At 39.1% G+C, this 13,135-nt stretch overlaps 1 protein-coding gene and 1 non-coding gene across 3 annotated transcripts in view; both read right to left on the bottom strand.

Moving 5' to 3' along the window:
- Nucleotides 1-13,135, bottom strand: part of PIR (pirin) — an 80,358-nt gene that overhangs the window by 51,175 nt on the left and 16,048 nt on the right. The window lies entirely within an intron of this gene.
- Nucleotides 7,165-7,306, bottom strand: LOC123830171. The gene has a single exon (XR_006787726.1). It is a non-coding gene; the product is annotated as a small nucleolar RNA SNORA79 (small nucleolar RNA).

The raw sequence follows: 13,135 nt of genomic DNA, 5'->3' as shown, positions 1-13,135 counted from the left end.
CCAATACACCAAGGTGTGGAATCGATCTCCAGCCAGGGCACATATGGGAGACAACCAATTGATGTTTCCCACATCGATGTTTGTCTTTTTCTATCTTTCCTTCCTTTTCTCTCTCTGTCTAAAACCAATCAATTTTTAAAAAATTTAAAAAAGAAGTGGGAATGGCAAGAGATAAGCTTAGAGAAACAGGACGGGGCCAAGAAATAAAACCAATCATAGTGCTATTCAAGATACAGCACATCCATAACCTTGGCCACCCATGGCCTTGTCCTGATCTATATCATGTGACCCCTGCCGCATCAGCCACAGTTGATTAAACCGGGGCAGGATCTTCTACAAAGTATTAGGGAAAACCTCTGCTGCCATTTTTTGATATTTCCTATTCCAAGGAGGGTACTCCATTAACATCAACACTCCTAGGCTCTTGCTGTACTTCACCACCCCTGGAAGGGAACAATTTAATCTGATTGGTGGACACCAAAGCAGAAACGGCTTTCATAGCTGAAGCCCTGCCCCTCTCCTTCCTTTTTGGGAATCAGTCTGCCCACAGAAAGCAAGTGTTCTCTTTTGTTCTTTGCCTCTGTGAGAAGAGCCAGCCCCCATGGTGATGATGGCCTGCAGGGTCCAGCAGAGCCTGTGATCTCTGAATAAAGTCTGCCTAAGTTTTAGGTGCAGTATTCAGAAGCCCAGCAGCCTGCAGATATAAGCTATATTCTCCAATCTCAGCTTTATCAGAAATAAAGGTATACGTATTTGTCTGCCATCTTTCTTACTCTTTTGTCTTCTCAACTGGCTCAGAATCCAGGCTGGAAAAACAGGTATTATTTATTATGCCTCCTCATACCTCAAACTAAGGGCAGTGAAAGACCTGATATTGTCATACTATTGATAGCCTTTATTGTACACTTACAATAAACCCACATCTTCTTCAGCTAACTACTGAGTGCCAGTTCCTGAAATGAAATATTTGTAGAACACTTACTACAGTGCAAATCAAGGCTAACTGATATGAGGACTCTCCATGTGCTCTCTGCATCCTGCAGAGCAATGTCATTGAAATATACTATATAAAGAATGGACTCTGCAGCAACTTTTATCCCAGCAGGTGACAAGCAGATGGCTACAGAAATGGGAGGTTCTAGGTTTATGTGCCAACTTCACTGGGCTAGAGGAAGTCCAGATAGCTGGAAAAACCTTATTTCTGGGTGCAACTGTGAAGGTGTTTCTGGAAGAGACTAGCATTTGAATCCATAGACTAAAGAACATCTTCACCGGCGATGGGGGGCATCATCCAATCTCTTAAGGATCCAAACAGAACAAAAAGGTGAAGGAAAAATGAATTCTTGCTCTCTGTTCTTTAGATAAAACCACTATCTTCTCCTGACCTCCGATCAGAGCTCTGACAGTCACCCTTCAGACTCTGAAACTTATACCCTAGTTCTCAGGCCTTGGGCCTGGAACTGAATTATACCACCAGCTTTCCTGGTTCTCCAGCTTGTAGACACCAGATCATGACACTTCTCCACCTCTGTAACCATGTGAATCAATTCCTATAATAAACTCTTTGTATCTCTCTCTATATATATAGTCTATTGATTCTGTTTTATGGAGAACCCTGACAAGATTTTAAGTCTAAAACCCCTGCCTTGGAATTTGGTATCGTAATGACAACAGTGCAACCTTGGCTTGGAAACAGAAGAGAACCATTTGTGTGGGAAATTAATATATGATGACAGCCATTTCAAATAAGTGGGGCTTTGCCCCACTGCATTTTCCAACAAACAATATTGGAACAATCGATTGACCATACAAAAAAAGAGAGTAAGTTCCCACTCTACACAGAAACATGTACCAAATGGATGAAGGATTTAGTATGTTTTTTATTTTGTAAAAGTTAAATATTTATTCCATGTCTTTTTTCCTTGTTATTGACTTTATTGGGGTGACATTGGTTAACAAAATTATATAGGTTTCAGGTGTACAATTCTATAATACATCATCTGTATTTGCATTGTGTATTCACTTCTCCAAGTCAAGTCTCCTTCCATCACCATTTATCTCCCCTTTACTCCCTTCTATCTCTCCCACCCCCTTTCCCTCTGGTAATTGCCACATTGTTGTCTGTGTCTATGAGATTTTCTTTTGCTTAATCCCTTCAAAAATACACTTCTAGGACTTAAATCTAAGGAGACAAAACTATAAAATATCTGTACAAATCTATCTTTGCAATGTTCATTATAATAGCCAGAAGACAGGAACAATCTGGATGATGAGTTAATAGAACACATTTAGCTAAACAATAGTATAGCTATACAAGGGAATATTGTGCAACTATTAAAAGTAATGTAAATCTCTATTTACTGACACAGAAAAATGACATTATTTAATCAAAAAAGCAGGTTACAGAACAGTAATTTTATTTAAAGATATCATATACAATGATCCATTTAAATGGATTCACTTAAATATTTAAAGTAGATCCAGTTATGTCAGGGTAGGCATAGAGGTGCTGTTACTGAACTAAAGGGGTTCATATGCCTGTGCATATTAAAACCCAATCAAAACCCAACAGGAGTTTGCAGCAAAGAAAGTAAAGGTTTATTTAAGCAAATGGTACCAAACCTGGAGGCACAGGTGAGCTGTTATGTAAGACCTGGCTCCTCCTGGCTTCTAGGGGATGGATTATATAGGGAAAAGTCATTACTCATGGTGACTGGGGGAGTTAGGGTCGTGGTTGGTCTCTACTGATTGGCTGGTGGTAGGGTAAGGGGAGCTGGTCATTGCACCCGGTCCTGATGCCAGCCATGGGACTGCCCTGTCTGGTTTCACAAAGGTGTGGTCCATGGGGATGTTCTGCTTTTCTGGGCATGGAGCTGAAACACAACTCAGGCTTATGGCTTATCTTTGGTTTGACAAAAACTCTGTCTCTGAGGAGGCTTTGCTCCTAAGACTGTTTGATCAGAGCCTCATTGTCCTGATGGCTTAGTGATTAAGGGAGTAGATGTATGAGGGAGAAGGAGGCAGGTGAGTCAGGGAGCTCCTAGGCTGGACAAGGTCAGTTTGAATCAAAAGGAAAGAAGGGGGAAAAGCCAGATTAAAGAAATGAAGTTTCTACATGGTTATAGTGGCTGGATGGGCACAGCAAAATGTGGACTGTGGTCATCTCCAGATGGTGGAATTACAGCTATGTGTTGCTACATTCTTTCCACTTGTGTGACAGCTTGGGTCTTGTGAAATGAGTATTTTACATTTTTACAACAAAAACAATTTATTTATTTTGGAAAAGTATAAAGATGCTGCTCCTAATTAGTGAATGAAAATAAGTGGTGTGCCTTGTTCCTTGTTTCAGTGAACTATGGATGGGCAGGAAGGCAGTGTGACATCAGGGGAAACACTAAGAATCAGAAGAATAATTCCAGATTACGTGTGAGGACAATATAGCTAGTTCTGTCTTGACTAGTGTCTCAGTGGGTTGGGGATCGTTCTGCAAAGGGAAAGGTTGCTGGTTCAATTCCCATTTGGGGCACATGCCTGGGTTTTGAGTTTGGTCCACAGTCAGGGTGTGTGCAAGAGGCAGCTGATGAATGTTTCTCTAACATTGATGTTTCTCTCCCTTTTTTTCTCCCTCCATTCCCCTCTCTCTAAATAGAAAGAAAGAAAGAAAGAAAGAAAGAAAGAAAGAAAGAAAGAAAGAAAGAAAGAAAGAAAGAAAGAAAGAAAGAAAGAAGGAAGGAAGGAAGGAAGGAAGGAAAGAAAGAGAAAGAAAGAAAGAAAGAAAGAAAGAAAGAAAGAAAGAAAGAAAGAAAGAAAGAAGAAGGAAGGAAGGAAGGAAGGAAGGAAGGAAGGAAGGAAAGAAAGAAAGAAAGAAAGAAAGAAGGAAGGAAGGAAGGAAGGAAAGAAGGAAAGAGAAAGAAAGAAAGAAAGAAAGAAAGAAAAGAAAGAAAGAAAGAAAGAAAGAAAGAAAGAAAGAAAGAAAGAAAGAAAGAAAGACTTTTTAAAACTATAACTAGCTCTGACTTGTATTTGTTACTAACTGGAAAAAAACTAGAATTGTTATAGAGAGCACTCATGCCAAAATATGAATTAAGCACTTAGGACCCCACACAAAGCTTAAAAATTCTGAATTTCAAAGCAGCAGCCCAACTTCCAGCAGCAGTGTCTAGAATTGCTTTCCTTTTTTGTGTTATGCATGCATAATTAATTCAAATAACTGTGTAATAAAGGAAATTTTCATTCTGCTTGGGCTGAAGCTCTTCAGGTTCTCCGAGGAGCCTCTTTCAAATCATATTCTTTCCATCCCCAATGATTGTTCAATGACCCAAGCCTAAGGGTTTTCCAGTTGTGAATCATCTCAAAACATGCAACGCAACTTTAAAAAGGAATCTGTGGTGAGCACGACTCATTTAAAGACGAAAATTTATGCAGACACCAAGAGAGGTTTTCTGTTGTTGTTTTGCAAATTTTATTTTAGAGAGCAATTCCAACACTGTTTCTAAAAGATTGAGAAGACAATTATTCCCCCTTTTCCTCTAATTTAGGAGTGGGGATTTCCTCTTTTCTGTGGTAATACAAAGTAAACTTCAGTTCTCCTGTCCTAAATACTATGAAATCGGAATTAGAGAAGTCTGAACAGTGAAGACCGTAATGCCTACATCCTGCTACTTACAGCAAAAACCATACTTTCAGCCTTTGGGGGGAAATCAGAAACCAAAGAAATGACTGATTATTATTATCTGTCTTTTATTTTCTTTATTTTTGCTAAGTGTTATAAATGCTACACTGAAACCTTAAGTCTAAGTTAATGCTTGCAAAGAATTGTTTAAAACTCCAGCAACACTTTGTGAGTTGACAAAATCCAGATGATTTTTTGGGACATTACATAATTGCAAACACCTGGAGAATTGCCACGGGTGGTTGATAGATTTGGAAGTGTTATGTTTAAACTCAAGAGTTGCATGTGTCTAATTAAGTAAGAAATCTGTAATCTGAAACAGGTGTTTTCTTAAAGGACTTGCCATGCTTCCTGGTCCCGCTCGCCCTTGCCTCCTTCTAGTCCTAAACTTTCCATGGGTCTTTACTAAATACTTTTACTTCCTTGTCAATTCTTATTTCTTGTTGTATTTTGCGTGTTCGTATTTGGAAGGAGAAGGGCTCAAACCCACAACAATAATAAAAGTGTCACTTGCAATGTGAAATTTAAAAAAGGTATACCTCTAAGAGCTTTAAATTAATTCTGAAATATTATGGCACAAGATATAATACAGCTTACTGGTTTTTTTTGCAAGACTTATTCTTTAAAGCAAAAAGTCTAGTTATAGATAAAACTATGTTTCTCTTAATTTCTATTTGCCCTAAAATGGGGGCTTTTTTTTTCTCTTGGTAGCAGAGAAGGAAAAAGAGAAAAAAACAAAAACACAAGTTGAGATCATGGCTGATGAAAAAGGTCAGCAAGGAATGGCTTGCATAATGGAAGCAGCTAACTGGGCTTTAAGGACAGAAACACAATGTTTGAATCCATACAATTAAGGACCCAAGTTTTTGTACAAAAAAATGTTTTAATTACTTGAACAATCACTTAGAAACCTGAAAAATCACCCCAATGAATTTGCTCATCCAGTCCCAGCCCTACATAACACCTTTACATATGACAAAAGGTGGTTTCAACAAAAAAGGAAAACATAACCAACATGGGTTAGGTATTCAGCCAATGTATGAATCTAAATATTTTAAAGCTCTAATGGGTCCTGCCTTGACATTTCCTGCCCCAACCCTGTAGCAGCACTGATGCTTCAGGGACTCCCACCACACTGCCCCCTGCTGGTATGGCCCTGCTGTGGGGAAACACGGAGGCTTTGGGGCCCTGGGTGGAACCTCGGTTTTGCCATTTACCAGGTATCAGATGTGGGACAAAGTTCTTTAACTTCTAGGAGGCTCAGTTTCTTCATGTAACAACATGAACCCAGGAAATGAGCTCACCTAGTGTTGGGTAATGTTTGCAAAGCACCTGGCACATAACAAGAGTTTGGTAAGTTCTAGACTTAGGACATCTACCACACTTCTGGGGGTGGAGATCCCATTCTTAGAATGTACTTACCCTGATATTCTCATGGTTTACTCCCTCACTTCATTCAGGCCTCTGTTCAAATGTTACTGCCTAAGAGAGACTGCCCCCAACCATCCCTATCATATTGGTCAACCTATTCTGACTTGCTTCTTCTTCCAAGCATTTTCATAAAGGGACATTCTATGACATAACTATTTGGTTATGCATTTATTATCTGGCTCACTTAAGAGAATGTTACATCCCTGAAAGCTATAGCATATAGCTGACATTGAAGATTTATTGAATAAATAAATGAATGGACAAATAGATGAATAGTAGCATCTTGTGGTTGCATAGCATTTCAACATTTACAAAGTGTCTGATCCTGGGAATATATTGGTATCTACATGTTATTAATAAAAACATATGGCTTAGTGTAATCAAAGTTACACCATTAATAGTAGCAGAGCAAGGACATAAATGAACATGTTCTATCTCTGAGAATAAAACCATTTCCCATCCTGGCAGTAATGTATGTATTGTGAGCATAGTGCTTCCCTCCAAGGACAGATCTGATGGGAGTTGCAAGAACAGCCAGGACTGCCAATTTCGAGGGCTTAAGGCAAACTGGCATCTCTGGTAAAGAAAGAATCCTTGCACTATTGTACACAACCAAAAACTTAGGCCTTATGATTCCAGGGTGAAGTAGAGAAGGAGTTGATGGAGAGACAGGCAGCCACAGGATCCTGAGATGAGTTGATCAATGGATTCTTTTTTGGTGTGGACATTGAAGAGTTGTACCCAACATCTAAGTACACAGAAAAGAACAGCTGACCACCCTGGCTGGTGTAGCTCAGTGGATTGAGTGCTGGCCTGCGAACCAAAAGGTCACTGGTTCGATTCCCAGTCAGGAGCACACACCTGGGTTGCAGGCCAGGTCCCCAGTAGGGGGCGCGTGAGATGGAACCACACATTGATGTTTGTGTCCCTCTCTTTCTCCCTCCCTTACCCTCTCTCTAAAAATAAATAAAATCTTTCTCCAAAAAAGAAAAGAACAACTGACCAAAAGGCAATTTCACCTCTATATTTTTCTATTGCCCCTATTTTTTAACTTTTTTATTAAGTGTTTGATTCTGCAAATTTCAGAAAATAAACAAATAACCCCATTATCCTAATAGTTTGAGTGAAGAAAATAAAATTTTAATTTATGATGACCTAAAATCCCAGTGCCAGGCCTGAAGGCAATAGGAACTATTGCCCCTATTTTTAAAAGTCTCCTAAATCTACTAATTTTCCTTTCACTCTGAGTAAAATTTCTGACATGCACATCAGGTTCTATGATGATCATATTCCTGAATCTAACTACTCAGGTGATCTGAATTGCATATTCCCTCAGAAACTTCTAGCTGTTTCTAAAACCCCAGGGCCAGTATTGCCCTTCCTCTTCAAAACCCCACTCAGGATTCAATCTTTTGGGGAGTCTCTTCAGATAAACCACCCCTGGCTCCTCATGTAATCATCAGGCCAGCTTCTTTACTGATATGACCTGTATCTTGTAAATCCATAATCAAGGTGTTCATGTTTATTGTTTTATTTCCCCTGTTATATTGAAGGAGCATCGAGGGAATGCTTTGCCAACTTCTATGATTACCCAAATTTCCCACATACAACATGTTGTGTCTGTACGCAGGGGGAAAGTGGGTAGTCAGAAGTGCTTTTGCTTAAGAGTGCCTTCTGCTGACCCTAGCAATGTGTGCTCACTGTTTTCTACAGTCAGACTGTGTCCATGTGTCCATGTGATAGGATGCCATCTAGTCATCAAAGGACGAGCTGTGCTGTGGTGTAAAGGGAGGTTTTTCTGCTCAGCACAGTCTCTAGTTAAAAGCTGTCAAGGCAGACACTTAATGGATGAAGTGCCCGGAAAATGCTGCATTACACACGTGGTCCCAGGCAGGTTTGGGGCTCTTACAGACAGAAAGAGAGGTTTAAGGGAACCATGTCAAATCCCCTCTTGTTTTAATATTTTGTTAAAATTCCATTATAATAATATTTAATTTAACTGAGCAGTTGACACCTTTTGGTTGGCACATTATTATTATTCCCTGATTCAATTCATTACAAGGACTTTATTTCTCAGGCTTTTAATGAATGTGTTCATTGTACGTGGTGTTATTGGGCCACAATTATCAGAAATTTGGACTTCAAGAAGTGATACAACATTTTATAATAAAGGGGTCTGTTATAGGGATGCCAATTTTTTTTCTTTCTCTCTTTTTTGGTCTTTCTCTTCTTTTAATAAACTTTAAATTTTGGAATAATTTTAAATCTTTCTTTTTTGTTTTTGCCTTCACAAGGAAAATGTCATCACAAACTCCTAAGTAGAAAGTTAGAAAGCACCCAAAAAGAACACAATGATCACCCCTTGCTCACCTTCAGGGAGCTACCAGGGAAACAGTACTAAAATATGCAGATAAAAGAAGTGAATACTAGAGAGAAGTACAATTAGTCCCAGTAGAAACACAGAAGGTTAATTCTGATGATGAAGAACCTAGAGGAATGGGGGTGGTTCATGGAGGCAGCCGCCCAGCTGGTCCTTAAAAGACTGCAATATTGGGGAAAAGCTGGAGTTGGGTAGGGCAAATTTGGTGTATAGAAGGAAGAAAAGAGTTTTTAGGTTGTGATAAAGGGTCGTAAGCAATTAAAGCATGATTTTATTCATTATCATGTTATTACTAGATCACAAATGGTCTCCTTGTGGCTACAAGAAGTTAAATGATTGTCCTTAAATATCCAGGCAGTCAACCAACTTAATCCATTTAGCAAAAGTTCAGAAGAGAAGTGACAGTGTTACTTTGCACTGACAGGCAGGAAAATTTGGATCCCTCGACCAAGAACCATGAAAGCATAGAATCCCACAGTAAGTGAGTAACAGCAAGAAAATGAGGCATTCGATTTGGGGATCTGCATCACCTGTGGAATGTCATTTCTAATGGTATCAGTGTATCAATCTATCAAGACAATATCAGGTATATCAGAAGGCAATTTTGCTGTAGAAGGAGTAGGAGCATGGAAGAAGGGTCAGGTGTGAGCCTGGGATAGGTGGGCCAGCCCAGGCCTGCTGTGTATGGACTGTGTGAGCTTGACAAGTCAGCACTTCTGGGAGCCTCTGTTTCCTCATCTGTAAAATAGGGGCCTAACAATTCCTACCTTTCAGGGTTGTTGGTGAGGCTTAAGATAATGGACAGAAAGCATGTGAATCTTCTCATACAACTGGTAGCTAATGTTATTGCATGTCCTAATGTCCTTCTGGTTTAATCCTATAAGGTCAGGCATTTCATTTTAAGAGTCTATGGATCGGCAATTCCAAAGCAGCTTTGCTAAAAGAGTTAAAGATATGCAAGGAGCTTTTTATCATGTGATGATCTATGTTAATTTATTTTGGACTTATTTGTAGTCTCACTTGAAAAGAATTACTTTACGTTTGGTGACATAAAGAATATTTAATGACTGGTTTATAGTCTTTATTACATGACTCCCTCCAATTTGTCTACTTAAGAACTCTAGAAATGCAGTCTCTCAGATGTGAATGGGTTCTGTTTGTAATCGTTCATCGGGTGGAGCATAATGGGGAAATTTGTTGGGAATTTATCTGGACTACTTTCAAAGAATATTTCAGTTAAGCTGCTATTTCCTCATGTAACCTATGTTCACTGACAGACTAGGGCTTAAGTCTTTGCCACGGAAGCGTCTGTGCATACTGATGTTCAGCAGCATTGCTGGCCTCTCCTCACTAGATGGCAGTAGCATCCTCCAGTTGGTATAACCAGAAATGTCTCCAGAAATTGCCACAAGTGGGCAAAATCGCCTGTAGTTGAGAAACGCCGACAGAGACAGTCTAAATGTGACCTTTTAAACTAAAGACAGTTCTAATTCAGTATGATTGCACTAACTTGGAAGTTTCTGGGATATGAAATATTGGCCATTCGTTCATAAATAAAGATTTATTTATTTCGAGGCCTCCCCCAGTAAGGGCCCAACCTACAGCTTTAGATCCCACTCACCCCCACATACTCCAATTTGTAAGTCCAAATAAATTACTCACTATTTCTGGTCTATCCCCATACTATGCCCTCCATCTTTTCCCCCACTGTCCAGAGAGTCATACATAACTTATTCCTTAAGGTTTTATTAAACAGCCAAATGTTCCCTGAAACCCTCCCAGACCTTTCTGTTAGAAGCACTAACTTCCCCCTTAGAATACAAAACTTCTTCAACTAGATGTCTCTTCTCTTGTTCCTTCTTAGTCTAACATTTTCTAACTTGTTTGCAAACTAGAAGCCTTCCACCTCCATGTGTAAATTAACACATGCACACAGGCACACACATACCGTTTTAATTTCCATTCAGCCAGGGGGCATATAACAGAGGAGACAGTTGTGCTTTTATATTGAAGCACTCTTTTAAATTTCATTGGAACCTCTGATGGCAAAGGTTCCAATATTTCTAAGAGGAAATGCTCACAAATATTTTGTAGAGGAAGTGCCTCTAGGTCACCCTCCCCATTACTCATTACCATGTACTACATAGCTTCTCTGGTTCACTGGGATAGAACACAAACTGGGTCAATTTTATGTGGAGGTAGCAGACCCAGGTCGAACACCTCGGCCAGAGTTCCTGGAGAGCAGGTGAGCATCAGGAGCTTCACAAGCACAAGAACACTTTTCAAAATCTTCAAATATGGCACAGGAAGATAGGGCATTTGAAAATATTAATATTTTAAATAATTAACCAATAGGCTGAGGTCAAAACTCTAAAGGTACAAATAGAGTTAGAGTGAAAATGAACTCTTTCCCACTCTCCCTCATCACCCAGTAACCTTTCCTGGGACGTACATGACCAGTTTCTTGGGTATCCTTTCAGAGATAATTTAGGCACACCCAAGAAGAAGCATAAGTGGAAATAACCCAAGTGTCTATCACAGATTACTATCTATCTATGATTGATAGTGTATATCAATAGATGAGTGGGTAAACAAAATGTGGTGTCTATACAATGGAACATTATTCAGTCATAAAAAAGAAATGAAGTACTGATATAAACCACAACATGGATGAACCTTGAAGACATTAGGCTCGGTGAAAGAAGCCGGATACGAGAGAGTACATATGGTATGCTTCCTTTTATATGAAATGTTCAGAACAGGCAAATCCATGGAGACAGAAATTGTGGTTGCCAGAAGCTGGGGGAAGTGGGAATGGGGAGTGACCGCTAGTGGGTATGGGCTTTCTTTTGGGGGAGATGAAAATGTTCTGGAATTAGGTGATAGCTGCACAATCTTATAAATATATTAAAAACCAACAAATGTTTAAAAGCTTTGTGAATATAAATTTGTATCTGTCATTACATGTTTGTTTTTTCTCTAAGCACCATATTTTTCCAATATTGAAACATGAATTTATTAATTTTATTTTCTTTGCATCGATATAGTCTGTGGAAGTAATTAGTCTAAATTACATTCACTAAATTAGTCTATCTTCCCACAATAAAATTTATAATAAACCATTTAAAAATAATCAAGGTATAGTCTTTTCATACCTTTATATTTTCTTCTTAAACAAATCCTACACTTTGCCAATTCTGTACCTTGCCTCTGTCACTTTCCAACTATCATGGAGATTGGTTCTATATTAGCAAATAACAAGCTGTGAAATTTTTCCTAATGGCTGTGCAGGTACACCTTTGTATGGGCACATATATTAAATCACTAGTTCTCAGCTCAGGGTGATTTGGCAATCCTCTCCCCCCCAGCACACATTTGGCAATGTCTGGAGACAACTACAGTTGTTATAACTGGAGGTAGGGGGTGCTTCTGGCATCTAGTGGGTAGAGGGCAGGGATGCTGCCAAATATCCTAGGACACGCCCCCCCCACAGCAAAGACTTAGCCACTCAAAATGTCAAAAGTGGCCAAGGTTGAGAAACCTTGATTTAAACAGGCCATGATTAATAAAAATTTAAATTATTTGCAACATTTCTTTTTTATATACATTTTAAAGGATTTTATTTCTTTATTTTTAGACAGAGGAGAAGGGAGGGAGAAAGAGAGGTAGAGAAGCATCAATGTATGGCTGTCTCTCGCACACCCCATACTGGGGACCTGGCCCACAACCCAGGCATGTGCCCTGACTGGGAATTGAACTGGCAACCCTTTGGTTCACAGGCCAGTGCTCAATCCACTAAGCCACACCAGCCAGGGCTATTTACAATTTTTCTTTTATAAATAACTGTGTATAATATTCCACCCTCCAGATAGATAATAATTTTCCTATGTACAGTTTCCAGATATATACTCATTCTCCTATTATTCTAGACACTTACTTTGTTCCTTCTTTTTTGACTTTGTAAAATTGCACTGGGATAAAATTTGTATAATAAGCCTCTATTCTTATGTTGAAGTTTTTCCAGGAATTACTAGATTCCTGGAAGTAGGATTATTGGGTTAAAGGGGAATGACTTCCCCCCTGAAATTATATAATGTTCTTAATTGCCATGGTAAAAGGGATGTTCCCATTATATCTGGTAGTTGCTTTTATTCTGAAAGTGAGTGATTTTCACATATTTTATATCCAGGTTTTGGTTGATAGTCTTAGCATGGTGGTGCCAAGGGACATGTTAGAAATGAGGGTGGGTTTAGCTTCCTCCCTATAATCTATTAGCTTTACCCCCTCAATCATGCCAAATAAACATATAAGCTAAAAATCCATGTACAAGCATTGTCACTGTAACTTCAGGACAAGTCCTGTGTCCTTGGTCCTCCTCCAGTCACATTGCCCCCAAAGTTGGATGCAGCTACTGTGGGGTTTCCTTTTATTAGTATGTTACCCACGACAAAATATTTTTCCTCCTCCTTTACAATAACTATAACTCTTATTACTAGCTTTGAAGCTTCCAGAACCATAGTAAGTCATAATGGTGCTGGTAGACATTCTTGTCTTTTTTTCCTCACATTAACAGGAGTATGTCTAATATCTCAGTGTTTGCTACGACATAGGATGTTCATTGAACAACACAGCCTTTATGATGATGAGAATGT

The sequence above is a fragment of the Phyllostomus hastatus genome, unplaced genomic scaffold (assembly GCF_019186645.2).
Source record: "Phyllostomus hastatus isolate PE091 unplaced genomic scaffold, TTU_PhHast_1.1 phas_scaffold_12, whole genome shotgun sequence".
Classification (NCBI taxonomy): domain Eukaryota; kingdom Metazoa; phylum Chordata; class Mammalia; order Chiroptera; family Phyllostomidae; genus Phyllostomus; species Phyllostomus hastatus.
Note: the sequence above shows the minus strand (reverse complement) of the source record. Positions and strands in the feature narration are given on the sequence as shown.